This window comes from Passer domesticus, chromosome 3, assembly GCF_036417665.1.
Source record: "Passer domesticus isolate bPasDom1 chromosome 3, bPasDom1.hap1, whole genome shotgun sequence".
Taxonomy (NCBI): domain Eukaryota; kingdom Metazoa; phylum Chordata; class Aves; order Passeriformes; family Passeridae; genus Passer; species Passer domesticus.
This window is the reverse complement of record NC_087476.1, coordinates 32,674,657-32,690,793: the sequence shown is the minus strand read 5'-3', so window position 1 is coordinate 32,690,793 and position 16,137 is coordinate 32,674,657. Positions and strand designations below refer to the sequence as shown.

The window sequence follows — 16,137 nt, the reverse complement described above, 5'->3', positions numbered from 1 at the left end:
TAGCATTAAGAATTCTCATCTTGTTACATAATGAGTCAAGCTATAAGTGGCCTATGAAAATAATATGAACTAATATATGAGACCCAAGGGTGTTTGCCCAAGAGTTCTGAGGGATCCTGTGCATGCAACTGCCAAGTAACCATGACCTGCTAATAGTTTAAGTCATCCAAGGTACCTGAGAAATGTCGATTATCAACCATGACACCCAGATTGTGGTGACATATAGGTTGCAACAGTAAGTTTGACTATATTGAGCAAACTCATGCAAACTATGATAAAGAACAGGGTTAAAACATGTCATGAAAATGATACAATGGGGAAAAAGAGTACTTCCATGTAGAAGTCATGCCTCACATGTCTGTAATTCTCTTTAAAAGTCAGGGAACACATTGGTAACAGTGAACTGTTGTGCACAGCATTTCCAAAGGAGTTTGAGTAGGTCTGTTACAAAACACAGAAGAAAACTCCTGTAGTAAACTGGAGTTACCAAAGAGTGCTGCAGGAACTTCTCTCAGTACAGGCTGTGGGGGTGAGATGAGATCTGGTGCTGTTTAGTGTTGATGAACACAAATTAGTGACAATGGCAGAAATAATCCCTGCTATACAAACCCACAGCAGAGAGCTGAAAGGAAATTATTATCACTCAGCAAGCCACCACTACAGACAGTATTGTGAAAACTGTTTGGATGAACTTGTTATTCAATGTCAGTCAAAAAACAAATGTAATTATAGAATCAGATTGGAGAACAAATCAAAAAAGTATCATTACAGTAGCAGCCAAAGTACAAATCCATAACTCCTTCTAGTGCTTGAATATTGGATGTGTCTGTCATCATTCTTCATAAGAAAGTTTTAGAACTAGAAAATTTTCATAGAAGTACAGGTTCATGAAGGACAGATGTGTCTCATTCCCCTGTCAGAGAAGATAAGATAGGTTTAGAATTCTTGAGCTTATAAAAAAAAAGACACTGAATGAAGGGCGTATGACAGAAAAGAATAAAATCAAACAAGTATGAAAAGGGTTGAATACAGAGCAATGGTGTCACATGCTCACAGTTTGGGCTGACAGCACACAAGCTAGGTTTTATACAGAAGACTGACAGACAAGTTAGCATGCTTTTAGAATAACATGATAAATCCCATTTAAGATGATAAATGCATTTTGTGTCCCCTGTCATTTTTTGCAGACAGCAGGCTTACTCTGGATTGCATTATGGTGTCTGTACTTATACTTCCTCTGCCTGTTCATGCAGCCTCCCTTCTCTGTTCTTTGTAACAATGCAACAACTTTGAAACTTGAGTGTCCTCAATTCCCTCAAGCTGCAGAGATAATTTAACTCAGGCCTCTCATTTACTGGGTAAGGTTAAGCAACTCCCAGAACGCTCAGGTTTCCAACAGAAGTGGTCTCATATGTGTTGTGAGGCTTTGAGTCAGCACCTTCCAGGACTGAAGAAGCCAGCTTGTGTCCATGCCATGTTGTTGTAGGTATGGAGTAAACACTCAGAGCAGAAGGTGTAAAAAGCAGAGCTCTGAAGAACATGAAAAGAAAAAAAAAAAAGCATACTTGAAGCTTTTAGGCATTTATAGGGTTACGCAAACACTATTCACATTTGACAAAAACCATCTAAGGTAATTCTGTGTCCTTTTACTTGGATTTAATCCTTTGCTTTGTCTTGTGACTCCTTAGATTTCAAATATTTAGAAAGCAATAATGCTAGAACCTGAATTTTTCTCTCCATTGCATATTGATCCTTTTCTTTTTTCCTGGGCACAGCCCAGTCTTCCCTACAGTAAATACTAAATACAGCCAGTTCCTTTGCCAGCAGAATCACTGCTTTCAGCAGAAACTCTGTCATTGCTTCTCTGTTTGTTCCTTCCTCTTATTCCTGAGAAGGTTGGGGGAAAGCCATTTGAAACATGGTTCACACTGTAGTGGAAGTCTCAATAAAGCAAAGAGAATGCAGTGCCTGTGCATTAAGTGCCTGTATCTTTGGAAGACATTGTTGCCTTGAGCAGAAGATAAGCCAGTCACCATGTGCTTATTTCCATACAAACATCTATTACGCAGAAAAATTGCTGGCCTGCAAACCTTGTTTTTCTACCATCCTTTTTATTGTTGAATTGGCCAGCTGTGAAAGATTGAGTTATTAAATATTGGATGTTAATTCATACTTTGCCACAGAATAATGTTAGAACTGAAAACAATTTAAAAATATATGCCCAACAGACATAGGATGCACATCATCTGCAGGGTAAGCAGAGAAATCTTTATTAGATGCATTTTGAGCAGCAGGACAGGACATGCAGATCTGTACAACGACATTCACATATCAGTAGTTCTTTACTTGCATGGAAACCATCTGTTATGATTTTGAGGGCAGTTTTGGCATTTCCCATAGCCTGGTGTGTGTGAAGGAGCCTCTTCTGGCATGTGCCATCCAAGGAATCTGCAGCAGGAGCAGACTTGCAGAGGGACTCACACAGTTTGAGGCTAGGCTGGCCCATTATGGGATGCTGGGGACATGAATAAACATTTCTGCTCTTCTCTGGATCACCGTGTCCTGGAAAAATGAAGTCTTTCTGCTGGGTTTCCTGAAATCACTCTTATCTGACCTTAAAGGAACAGGCAAGGGCACACAAACATTACTATATTTAAAACTAGATGATTGCAGTCTTGCTTCTAGATGACTTACAGACAGCACACTGTCTAACTATCTGTCAGGGCATTTTAAACAGTTCCTCACAGCTGAAATACAGTCATTGACAAGTCCTGTCCTCAGGCTTGTTGACAAAAACATGGGAATTTATTTGAGGCAAAATCTTAATTTCCCAAATTCAGACGTATTTTCTTGTTAAGGTAGCTTTGGCAGCAGTGTCAGCTTAAGACCTTCTGCCCGTGTCTGCTTACACTTCCACAGCAGCATGAAATCCCTAACAAGAATTATTTTTTTTTAAGATTGGGCCAAACCAATTAAAAAATTTAACTGCCTAAAACTCAAGAAATACTCAGGTGAAAAAGGCAAGAATTAGGCCAGGGACAGAAAAAATTCCAATTCTTAAGCTGGTGTGGGCACCAGCACTACTGTTTCATAAACCTAAGATTTTGGGTAGTCCTTGAATATAAAACCATAAATGGGACTTTGTAATCTTCTATCCTAAAAATGTACATATAAAACTGCTTCTGCATCATGTGAAGTTTTGATTGACTCAGATTATTTTTAATCACATAATATTGCTTTTGCAATGTCCTACCAGGCAATGCCAGTCTTAATGCTTTGTCAACAGTACACAGATTATTTTCAATAGGCAATGGTATCTCTTCTTGTCAAAAAAGCAGGATATGCTAAACCATTCCACCTTTGTGCGTGTATGCTGTTGGAGTACAGCCCCTTTTGAGAACTCTTTCTCTACTTGTATTGGGTTTGCATGGCCAAGCTTTGGTAGCAGGTGGTTGCAGGGGTGGCTTCTGTGAGAGGCTGCTGGAAGCTTCCTGCATGTCCAGCAGAGCCAATCCCTGGCAGTTCCAAAGATGGATGTGCCACTGGTCAAGGCTGGGCCAGTTAGAAATGGTGGCAAGGCCTCTGTGATAACAGACTTAAGAAGAAAGAAAAAAACAAAAGTTATTGCACAGTTGTAATTATGGCCAGAGAAGAGAGGAGTGGGAACATGTGAGAGGAGCAAATCCAGACCCTGAGGTCTGGGGGCAGGAGGTGCTCCAGGTGCCAGAGCTGGGATTCTCCTGCAGCCCCCAGTGCTGCCCATGGTGAGGCAGAGGCAGCTGTGCCCCTGCAGCCCAGGCAGGGCCATGGGGATGCAGAGATCCCCCTGCAGCCTGGGGAGGAGACCCACAATGGGGCAGGTGGATGCCTGGGGGGAGGCTGTGACCCCATGGGAGGCCCTTGGAGAAGGCAGCACCCATGGGAGCAGCCTGTCCTTGAAGGACTGCAGCCTGTGGAAGAGCGATCCACATTGCAGCAGTTTGCAGAAAGCTGTTGCCTGTGAGATGGACTTCCATTGGAGAAGTGGTAAACAACTGTCTCCCATGGGAGGGACCCCAAGGTGGGGCAGGGAAAAGACTCCTCTCTGTGAACAGAAACAACCTGTGATGAACCAACCATAACCCCCATTCTCTGTTTCCCCGCAACACTGGGGGAGAAGGTAGAATTGGGAAGAAGGGAGGAGTGAGGGGAAGTTGTTTTGAAGTTTGTTTTTTTTGTTTTTTTGGTTTTTTTTACTTCTCATTATCCTGCACCAATTTTCTTAGTAATAAATTAAATTAATATCTCTGATTCTAATCCGTTTTGCCAATGATGGTATTTTGTGAGTGATCTTTCCTGATCCTTATCTCAACTCATGAATCCTTCATTATATTTTCTCTCCCCTGTCCAGCTGTAAAAGGAAGTGATAGAGAAGTTTTGATGGGTGCCTGCCATCCAGCCAGCATCAACCCAGTACACTACTCCAATGTACAAATGAAGAAAGTAAATGAGAGCCAGTGCTATCTCCTGGTAAATCCAGTCTTTCTCACACATTATGAAAAATAAGATTGGCACTTCCTGTTTTGGTTAACCTTCCATCCTGGCTTCCTATCATTTCAGCTCTGTTTTTGCCTCAGCATTGTCCTTGGTTTAGGCAATATTAGGAGCAGCTGGGAAAGTTTAATTTCAATCACACAAGAAAGTACCTGATAGATTTTTGAGACAGTAGATGAAGGTCCTCTGCTACTTGCCCAGCATATTTTAAAATAACCTGAAGAGCTAAGTAAAGAGTTTTTTCCTTTACAAAGTCAAAATAATGTTCACATCTTTTGAAGAAATCTGCAGTCCAATTCTCATCTGCTGAACTAAGAGCTGACATCAGAGTTTTTAAAAAGAGAAGTGGTATTATAATAGGGAGAGCAAGAAGATTACTGAAAGTTGCAGAAGCTTCAGCATGATTTTACCTTAACTCTCTGTGGGCTGCAGCCAATGCCCATTTTGACTACTTAGAGGTGACACATGATGATGAGAATGTTACAGGGAAGTGGTAAATATAGATTTTTTTGACAGCAAGTAATAGAGAGGCCTCTGTACCACTGCTTTGAAACAATTGTGAACATTGTCCATGTGCATCAAATACAAAATACAGTTGTTGCCAATAGCAGCAAATTTAAAATAAGCCTGTCTTTAGAGTCAGTAAAACACTATTTCAACAAAAGAGGAAAAGTATTTGTGCTGTAGTGGCTACAAAAGATCTGTGATAATCCATAATAACCTCATTCTTCTTTACATAGAATTAAATTATAGTGATCCACCCAAAAGAGCACATTTGTCTTAAACAGAGGGAGCTAATCCCAACTGTGACATTTTGTTTGATCCAAAGAACAATTGTGTTGATCCAAATCCATATTAGCTCAGCAGGTCGCCTGATGCTACCAATTTGGCACTCTATGGTGACATCACAGAAAACATACTTAAACAAGTACACAAAAAGGGCAAACTGTTCTGCTTTATCTCAAGCAAAACTCTATGTTGTGAAAGCTCAGTGGAGGCTTTGCTTTTTCCAGTGTGCAGAGATAATGGGTCCCATGTGGACTGTAGCTTGAAAACAATATAGGCAGATGATTGCTAGTTGTCCACAATAATTCAGGTCTGGGATTCATGAAAGCAATTTAAGCTTAAGTAGTATTTTAAAAAATGTTATAATCCTACTGAGGGAAACCCCAGAATGAGTCCGAGCTGCTTGTTAAAATTGTGATGCTGTAAGTAGTTCTAAATATTCTACTAGATTTACATAGTCAGAGTGTATTCTCAAGAATATAATAGTTAAGCTGGAAGAAGAATAGAAAATGATTGATATGTCTGGCATTGTAGGACAGAGTTCATTTTTTTCTACTTAGAAATTGCTGTTTCTAAACTCTCAAAGCAACAGAAAAACTCGGCTCTAGAATGAAAGGCTCATCCATCTGTCATGCAGTAGGAGTTTAGACCTGCTGCACCCAGCTACATTGATACCCCTAAACACAGCAGACACCATCCTGGCCTCAGGCTCAACTGGGACAGTGCCCAAATGTCATCTGGAGGCCTGGCCTGGGCTCAGACTGTGCCAGAAATAAAGGCAACAGCTTGGGCCATTGTATGCCATGCTTGTGACTTTGCCTTGGCCTTGTTAATGTCTTTATAGAGATTATTGTCCCTGGGGTTCAAGTATGCTGCCTCCTCCCATTTCAGGGAATGGAAAATAGTTCTCCCTCTCCAACCATTTCACTCTCCATTCTGCTTAGCCAGTTTTTGTGGATGCTCGTCTGCCACACTTGAAGTACTGTAAAGGACAGGTTTTAGAAAGCTGGGACACTTGATAGGGAGTACTGGAACCAAACTTTATAGATTTGTACTACCAGCAGTATTCCTAGTGGCAAAGTGCTTTGCTGTTATACATCTACCTCAAAATCACTCCTTGTTCCAGTCAAGTTCAATTTTTTTTTAATTTTTTTTTTTATTTTACAACTCTCAAAATACACACTAGTCACTTATGTTTAAAAATTATATGGATAAAGAAACAGAAGAAAAACCTACCTTACCTCTAGTAAAACTTAATTAGAAAGGTGCTTCTCTCTCTCTTCCTTATTCAGCTGACCTGTTGTAGGCTTTCTCTGAGATGGCTGTCAGAAGCTCCTTTTTTCTTGCATTTCCCTCCTGTTTAAAATTGCATTCGTAAGTGAGGACTCTGTACTAACTGAGTTTATTAGCTAATGTTGCTCTTGAAGTCTTTGATCAGTTCTGGACAGTTATCATCTTTCTTCCAGAAGTCAACTTCTACTTTACTTGATTATAATCTGGAGTTTCTTTTGAAGCAGAATAAATATTTTTCCTGAGAAGAAAATATCTCTTTGCTAATCAGATGTCATCTTTTTTTCTGGTCTTGCAAGTTAACAACTATTTGCATCAGCAGTGGATAAAAGTATTCTGAGTTATTTGGTTGTCACCCTCTATGCATGACACATGAAACTGTTTTATCTGTTGAATGCTATATTATAACAGTTTTGAACAGTGATGTAAAAAATAAAATTGTCTAAATTCATATAGGCCATAACTGCCTCCTTACTGAGCTAGAGGTCTTTTGGGTCACATAAAGTCTGAGCAGAGTAACACCCAGGGCTGCTTGAATGATTCTGGTTGGTGACTGAAGTGAACGAGCACAGCCTTGCTTTCATGAACCTCTGTGTCTTCAGGCTCTTTAACTGAGGTTTCTGATTTTGTCATGGTACAATGGATAGACTATCCCCCCTGATGAAGTTCAGGTTTTGAAAAAAGTGGTCTTCCATAGTCCCCAATTCTGTTTTGCTTTGTACAAAATATATAGAATTATCTCAGACTCAAAGTTATACCTGAGAATTTACACACTTCTGTGTATTCAGTCTTCTTTCTTTCACAGTAATACACACACACGTGAATTTTATTAGAAGTCTGGTGAAACCTCAGGGGGGCTATTATGTACTCAATATTCTTTGAAAGAAAGCTTGAGGTTAAAGCCTACTATGGACAAACTTGTGAAAATGTGCTGGTATTTCAGTCACTCTTTTGAATAACACAAGAAATCAACATTTTTTTTTTCCTGTCTGAATCTTCATCAGTCTGAACTTATTGTTTTGCAGGACTATCTAGTCTCAAGGTGTGAAAACCATGAGCAGAAAGTGAATAACAGTAGACGTATTTCCTGAGAGATTCACTTCTGCCTGTTAAATAAATGCATTTGTGTGAGTCCAGCTCCTGACAAGCAAATGCCCTGTCCTGGTAAGCAGAGATGCTGAGTCTTCAAATTGATTTGTAAGTCTAATAACATTTATCCTTCTCTGGAAACTAAAACACAGAATGTTAAAACTGATGGTAATTAGGTAAATATAAAAAGAAAGACAGAAATTCCCAGATAACATTGCTTTTCTTACCCTAAAATTTCCTTTGGCTAAGAACAGAATCAAAAATGAAGCCTCATGCCTAAAATGAACTTAATAAATGCATTTTCAGAATTCAAAAATAAATCATTAATCATTAAAAAGCAAGACATACCTGCTTTTATTGAAAGAAAGTCATTGCTGTTTGCAGGAGTAAGGAAGACAGATTTTGTGTGTGTGTGTGTGTGTAGTAATGCACATTTGGACTTCAAGGCCTGTGTCATACCTTTATGGCAGGTTATAAGAAAAATTTGTCAATAATATGAGTGATTTCTTCTGCTATTGAGCCCTCTGTTGAGCATCAAACACTGGAGGAGGATTAGCAGTTAGTTGTGTGAGGTACTGAGCTGCTGTAGAGGAGCTACCATTGGGATCCTCTCCAGAGAGCAGATTAGCACAACTGTTGAACATAACTCCTAGAACGTGATCTGGTTGTAAAGAAATATGTTGCTGTCTTGGAAGAGGGACTAATTAGATTTCAGCCTTCCTCTACTATGCCCATCAATTCTTTGCCTTTCTTACTTTCTCAGCAATTAGGGGCTTAATGCATTATCTTCATAGTTTCACATTTTCCCATGTCATTATTGGCCCAGAGGAACAGCTTAATGTATTGAGCAGGGCAAGGGGCATGCAGCCAGAAGAGAAAATAGAACACACACAGTCACAAGTTATGCACTGCCTTGCTGTCTTTTTAGATGTTGCAAAAATGCATAATAAACATACTACCTGGCAGAAAGTGCAAATCCTGTGTATGTATCTTAAATTTGACTCCTCAGGTAAAAACTTCAGACAGCATTTCCTGCAGTCCAGATCCCTCTCCTAATTAATGGTGCCTGCAGCCTTTCCTTCCAGGCATGAGCAAGTGAAAAGAGAATGTAACTAGTGGTTAGAGCACTCAGCTGGGGAATAGAAAAGAAGCAAGGACTTGGATTTTGTAGGGATCCCAGGTCTGCAGGCATCCCCTGGAACTACCTGCTAAATCAAAGCAGCAAAAATAAGTGCTGTCTATGCTGTGGGCCTAAGCAATCTCAGCCGTCCCCTTATTACTGGGGTATTTCTGTGAATGCTTGACAGCAGGACTTTCTGGTGCTCAGGAAATTTTAGTGTCACAAAATGTGTAAGCAACAGAAAGTTTCCAGGAGTGCAAGCTGAATCCTACATATGTGCCATCCCTCTTGGATCTAGTCCTGATGTCAAGAGTGATGTAGTACTGGACTAGCCCAGGGAATAGACTTTGTTAGTAAATGAGAAAAATCTAGTTTGGAAATGGACTTCAGAGAACAGCCTAACACACTTTGACCCCATCTGTTTTGGGATGAAGGAGTTCATACACAATTAAACGGCACTTTAGCTACTGGCTTTTGGTCATGTTAACAGCACATTTCCAGTAATTACTTACTCTTTCTTTTCCACATATGAAGTATTGTAAAAAGACCTGTCTGAACTTTTTTTTTTCACATTCCACTGTATTTCAAAGTCAGAGACCAATATTCCCCTGGCTTTTACCCTTTTTTTCATCTGCCATTGCATGGAGTAGGTCTTCCTCTCAGGGCAGCAGCCTCCCACAAAGGCAGGAAATTCCTCAATGACAGCAAATGTAGCTTTAGCACTCCACTTGGGCTATTAAGGAGGTATTGGACATAAGCCTAGATCCATCACTTTCTTCTTGACAGCTTTAAGCCAGTGAATCAGTCTTTCTGTCACTCAGGAGGAGAATTATAGAGTAGTGGTATCTTGGGCCTCACCCTCATGCTCATTACCTAGATTCACTGCAACTGAAGATTATCTGTTTTATCACTGAGCCTAAACCCCTACTCCTTCAAAACTTATTGACTTCAAAACTAGGAACTTTTATAGAGGAATAATGGGACTATTTTCCTCTGAATTTGGGATTTAGTTGCAGTTCAACTATTTCTTATATTTATTTTCAGCTCTTAAGTTTTCTCCAAAATGTCTGCTTTTATGAGTGTGAGCACTGTCCTCCTGTGCCCTTGTTTCTAACACTACAGCTGACCTCCATCAGTGGGAATTTGCAAGGACATCTATCAAAATTTAAGGGGAAAAAGGCAATAAATTGTTGGTAAGTTATATTTTGGAGAGAACAGCCAAATGTCAGATAGGTTTGGGTGTAATATCTGATTTGCTGTCAGGGAAGGGTTAGCTTTTCTCTATAAATGTTTAACAAAGTAGCATCTTCCAAGTAAAATTACACAGTGAGTGAGCCAGAGAGCAATCAAATATAGGAAAGTTCATGGAGTCCTTAACTCATCACCTAAGTGGCATGACAGATGCAGAACATTTTAACACTTATTTTTAGGGTATGCATCTTGTGGTAGTAAAGTGGTTTTCCTCTCCTGCTCAGCTTTTCTCTCTTTCCATAGTATATTCAGAGGAGATGCTTTATTCCATATTTCCAATATGTGGGGATTTTTTCTGTGTGCATACATTTCCTTTTCCTTATATTGATTTCTCTATTTTTAAAATGTTTTCTTTGTTTTGGTTTGGGTTTTTGTTTTGTTTTGTTTCAAATCTCTGACTTGCATATGGTCCTTTTCTCCTTCTTCCTTGTCTCCCATTTTTTCCCCCTCTGCCTTTAACTATACTGTCCCCTCTATGTTCTTATGGCTGTATTAAAATTAGCATCAAACAATTGAGTTCTCCCAGCTTAATTCTCCCTGCTCTTTGTTCACAGTTCCTCAGTTCACTCCTCTACACAGGATTTTTATATTCCCTTAAAAGAGAATAAGCAATAAAGCTCTTTATCTTTCTATGCTCTATTTTTCTAGGGCATGGAGGTGAAGGCTACGGGACATATTGTGAGATTCTCTTCCTCATAACCTACAGAAAAGAAAGGACCAAATGGATTTTAGGCAATCATTGAAGGCAAAGTGGGTATGTATCCCATCAGGAGCAGTTGTCCTGGAAAAGTGCCTGGCACAAACCTCAGACTGCTGGATTTCTTGCCATTGAATCTGCTTGTTTGATGCACTCAGTGAGCTCTTGGGTAGAAGAAAGGTAGAAGGCATGGATGGGAAAAATCCCCCCCCGTGGTGCATTGCCTCTGAAGGCAGGCAGAGACAGAGGGACAGCTAGCAGGCAGACCTGCTTATCCTGGTCCTGCTTGCCTCTCTGAAATCTAGGAGTTGTACTGTCCATAAAGCTGACATTGCATGTCCTTAACCTTGTGTTCAGCCCAAGCCAGGAGAAACCTGTACATCTACTTTGGGGGTACTTTCCTGACAGGTCTCTCTGGGATCGTTTTACTTATTGTTTTAGGTTGGCAAACATTTCACTTTTTTCAAAGGGACAAGTTAGTTTTTCAAAATATTTTGTTCTGATTTTCTACATTTGAAGGAGCATCTGTTTTCCTGAGTTTTAACAAAACTAACCATGCAAAGGAAATCAGGTTGAATTATAGATACTGTTGGTAGAAATAGGCAATTTAATAGGAAAATGAATAATTCCATCTATATAAGAGCTGTAAGAGGAAAGATAAAGACCTTTTTCAAACACAAGCATCACAAATAATAGGAATGGGGTTTTGAAAGATTACTGGCAAAGGAAATTGCTTTTTCATACAATAATAGACATTCCCGTTCATTTCCCCCCAGTTTTCCAAAGCAAGAAAACTTATATCTATCTAGTTAAAATTTAGACAAATTGGAATGATGCAGGTTACTGAATATGCTGGCCTGTGAGAATATCTGCAGAGAACATGGCACATTGCATGTTTTAAAGACAAGGGCTTTTATGAGTGTAGTAGAATAAATATTGTGGTGGTGACCTGCTATATAAAACAATCTTCTGATATGATTTCCCAGAAGAGATGTTCCTCGGTTATTCTGATACAGAATTTTTTTCAATTTGCAAAACTCTTCTCAGACTCTTGCAGCTCTGTATAATTCAGCTCTTGAAGAAACATGGCTGAAGAGCCACAATGCTGTGATGAAGCTGGTAGCTCCTACATTAAAACTGTGTAAAATCATAATCTTTTCCAGTGACCTTTATGCAGAGATACCAGTTCAATTTGGTTATTAACATGAACTTGACCTTTTCTTCAAATTAATTAGCATAAATCCGCACACTTCATAAGAGTTAAAGTCTCCATCTGAAGCCTTCATGACAAAGACTCTGTGATACATTAGGGACCTAACTTTTCCCACTGTTGCTCCTGGAGAAACAGTCATCTAACTTAATGGCTTTCTGCTAATTAATTCCTCTGCTTGACATTCTGGAACATGGAGGACAAAAAGCCCTGCCCTAATGAGCCAGTTGTTGAAAACTGTGTCTCTTTAAAATACCCCAAGGTTTTGTAACAGCGAAAATGTGTGGCACAGCTCCTCAGTGATTTGGATCTGAGGTTCTGTTCCCTTGTCCTCTTTTACCAGCCATGGAATGTCCTGTGGTGTCATAGCTGACCCATGGAGAAGCAGTGCTTTTTCATTAAAGTGCCATCTAGTTTGTCCCTGAGGTTGGCTCCTCATACTTCTTCCCCTTAGCCCATATCCGTGGACTATCAATGTCTCTATATTTTTGCATACCAGCACCATGTCTTGGTAAAAGATCAGCCTAGACATTTCACCATAAGACTCTGTCTTCAGTCCTATCCTCTTTCCTTAAGAAATCTTCTGCCTCCTTTAATGCTCTGGAGAAAGGGTGGGCTTGCACTATACCCACAATAGTATTACATGCTCTTTATGGAAGACCAAGAATATATGTCCACCAATAAAAAAAGAAAAAACCAAAACCAAAACAAAAACAAAACCCCAAATTGAATATTTCCTTCCTTTGTGTGTTACTAAATAAATAAAAATCTATTGCTTCAAAACTAATAAAAGAAAAATAATACTTTCAAAATTCTCCCAGGACCTTCATGTTTTAATGCTCTCTCCAGCTATTGCAAAGACAGCTGAGCCTGAAATTTATCAGAGCAGATAGAGTACAACATGGACATTTCACTTGCAGTTATGAAGCATGTTGCATTTTACCCAAGGACATTAGACTTCCAATTCACTTCAATTTCCTCTTTCATTGTGAGATTTTGTTTTAATATATTGTGTCCTGCTTCCAGTGGTCAGAACGCCCACTTCTTTCTCAAAATAACTTTCTGAGGTTTTCTTTGGGCTGAATTTTAGCCAACCTTTTACATCACTGTAAAAGGAGATCTTTATGCTTCTTCAGCAAGACTGGGGGAAATTAAAAATCAAATCACTACTGCTATTCCTTATTGCCAGAGGTTGCAAATACATGTGTAATTTCATTTGCCCTCCTGGAAAGCAGTTGTATGAATATTTGAGAGCTTATTTTTTTCTGTTTTGACATCAGGAGTGCATACAGCAGCATATAAATGAGATACCACATTCAAATACATAATTATGCCATGGAAGTTGAATACTTTGAACTAATACTTTTTCTCAGGTATCCTTTTATTTTCATATGTATAAAACTTTTCTTATTTCAAACATTTTATCTTCTTTTACCCAAATTAACTGAAGGCTTTTCAAATTCTTTCGTAAGAAAAATAGTAATTATTGGATCAACACAAAGGATAGCATTATAGGGTTTTGCTCATAAAGCTCAGTGCTCATTGGCAACATTTGTTTAAACTTTACAATTACATATGTCACAGTAAAACAATCAAGTTTATTGATAATTTCAGTGAAATTTCAGGTATATTTCATTCCATTATATACAGTTGGATGAGAAAATCTAGAATGTCCAGACAATTTTCCAGCCGTGAAAGGTATTTTCCAACATAGTTTAGTGGGATAGATTTGCTAATGATTTGACCACTTTAGCTTTTTCCTCAATAAATGTGTCTATTACATGTAATTTGGAGAGAAAAGAAAATTAAATTAGTACTATGGAGTGACATTCATAAGTTACTCTCCCAGAAGGAGTTTTCCTTTGCAAACCAAATTTTTCATTGATTAATTCAATTCCATTAAATCTACTTAATGCTTACTCTACTCCTATTGCTGAAACATTACTTAGCCATGATCAATCTCTCTTTGTAATGTGGAACCATTTACAAAAGAAAAGCTTTTGTATGGTAGAGATGTCAAGAGGGGTTCTGTGAAGTCTGATTTTCAGCTCAAATTTCCTATTTTTCATGCTGCACTGGAATTTAGATAGAAGTAAATACGGCTAACCCTGAGTTGACCAAGGGAAGCCAGTTGATGTAATGTTTTTGGATTTCAGTAAGCTTTCAATAGTGTCTCTCACAATATACCGCAGGAACAAAATGTCTCACACGCAGCTGGACAAACCCATCATGTGGTGTGTACGCAACTGGGTCATGGGCTGGGCACAAAGAGTTATAGTGAATGGGAAGACATCAGACTGGTGACCTGCTACCACTGGGGTTCCACAGGGCTCCATCCTAGGCCCTGTGCTCCTCAACATCTTTGTAAACAACTTGGACACAGAAAGAGATATTGAGCAAGTTCCCAGATGATACAAAATTGGGAGGAGCCATTGACTCTCAAAGGCAGGAAAGCCTTGAAGGAAGACCTCCACAAGTCAGGACAATCACCAACCAGATGAAGTTTAACAAAGACAAGTATAAGATTTTGCACCTGGGATGGGTCTTTGTCAATAGAAATGAGCCAGCATGCCCTGGCAGCCAGGAGGGCCAATCCTGTCCTGGGGGCATCAGGCACAACATCTCCAGCCGGGCAAGGGAGGGGATTGTCCTGCTCTGCTCTGCACTGGGGTAGCCTCACCTCCAGTGCTGGGGGCAGTTCTGGGCACCACAATGTAAGAAATACATTAAACTATTAGAGAATGTCCAAGGAGGGCAGCAAAGGTGGTGAAGGGCCTTGAGGGGAAGCTGTGAGGAGCAGCTGAGGGCACTGGGTCTGTTCAGCCTGGAGGAGACTGAGGGGAGACCTCACTGCAGTTACAGCTTCCTCTTGAGGGGAAGAGGAGGGGCAGGCACTGATCTCTGCTCTGTGGTGACCAGAGACAGGGCCAAGGGGATGGCCTGAGCTGTGTCAGTATGTGAGTGGGCTAGGTCAGGTGTTAGGAAAAGACTGAGTCACCATCCCTGGAGGTATTTAAAGGACATGTAGTTGTTGCATCTAGGGACATGGTTTAGTGCCATATTTGACAATATTCGGTTAATGACTGGACTCCATGATTGTAAAAAAAAAAAAAAAAAAAAGCGAAAAAGGTGTTTTCCATTCTAAATGATTATATTATTAAATCAGAATTTATGATCTGGGCTTTTCCAAAGGAGTGATGAACAGGGAACACAAAGGCTTTTGTATGCTGCCCACTACCCATTATGTTTTATGTATCATATGAGGAGGCCCTGCTTTAACTTCTGTACTGTGTAATGATGGTTGTTTCTGCTAACCAGCAAAAAAAAGATGGATGTGAACATATATATCACAATGAAAACTCAGGGAGGATGTTTATGAACACATCACAAAAGAACTATACTGTGTTTTTATTCTTTTGCACAAATTATTAGTTTCCAGAAGATCTGCTGTTTCTGTCATTGGCTCAGCAGACAGAGGATATCAGATTATATTCCTGAAGTTGCACGCAGTTGTGTCTTCAAACCATTAAATTCCAGCATACATAAAGTTTATGCTGTGAAATGAATTGGTCTTTCTTTTCTCCTTTCCAGTTTAGCAAAATAAAATTTAAAAGGAATTGAGAGAAATGTCCTTCATCCTGAAACCAGTTTCAGGAGTCCAGTGCCTAGTTAGAAGAAGTTGAATTTATTGCAAATTGTAGCTTAAAGCTTATTCTACATTTGCTTTTACATTTTTCAAACAATTCAAAGAAAGTGTGTACAAAATTTGAAGACTGTCAATTTACAGCAATTTTTTATTGTAGAACACAGTCAGCCCTCAAATGGAATAATTCATCAGGACAGCCTTCTATATTTATATTTCTTCTTTGTAAGAAGAAATCTGTTTTATCTTATCACAATACAGCTACATGGTTATGTATCTTTTTCCTCATGACATCTGTGATATCACTTAAAAGGTATTTGTTATTTAACATCAAAATTATACCAGAGTTAAAAAGCAAGAGTTGATGCACAAGTGCTATAACTATTCTATTCTTCATTGCAACAGCTGAAACCATTCTTATTACACTCATGTTGTGATATTATTAATTATTTGGGGATGTTTACATAACACTCGTGCAAAATTGCACTGGCCACTGAGCAATTATCCTTTTGGCCTGT

The 16,137-nt window shown here is 39.3% G+C and overlaps 1 long non-coding RNA gene across 1 annotated transcript; it reads right to left on the bottom strand.

Annotated features, from left to right (window-relative positions):
- Positions 1–2,352: 2,352 nt before the first annotated feature.
- Positions 2,353–12,618, bottom strand: LOC135296300 (uncharacterized). Its single transcript, XR_010358375.1, has 3 exons — positions 6,561–12,618; positions 3,359–3,595; positions 2,353–2,614 (listed from the first exon to the last, which is right to left on the bottom strand). It is a non-coding gene; the product is annotated as an uncharacterized LOC135296300 (long non-coding RNA).
- Positions 12,619–16,137: the final 3,519 nt, after the last annotated feature.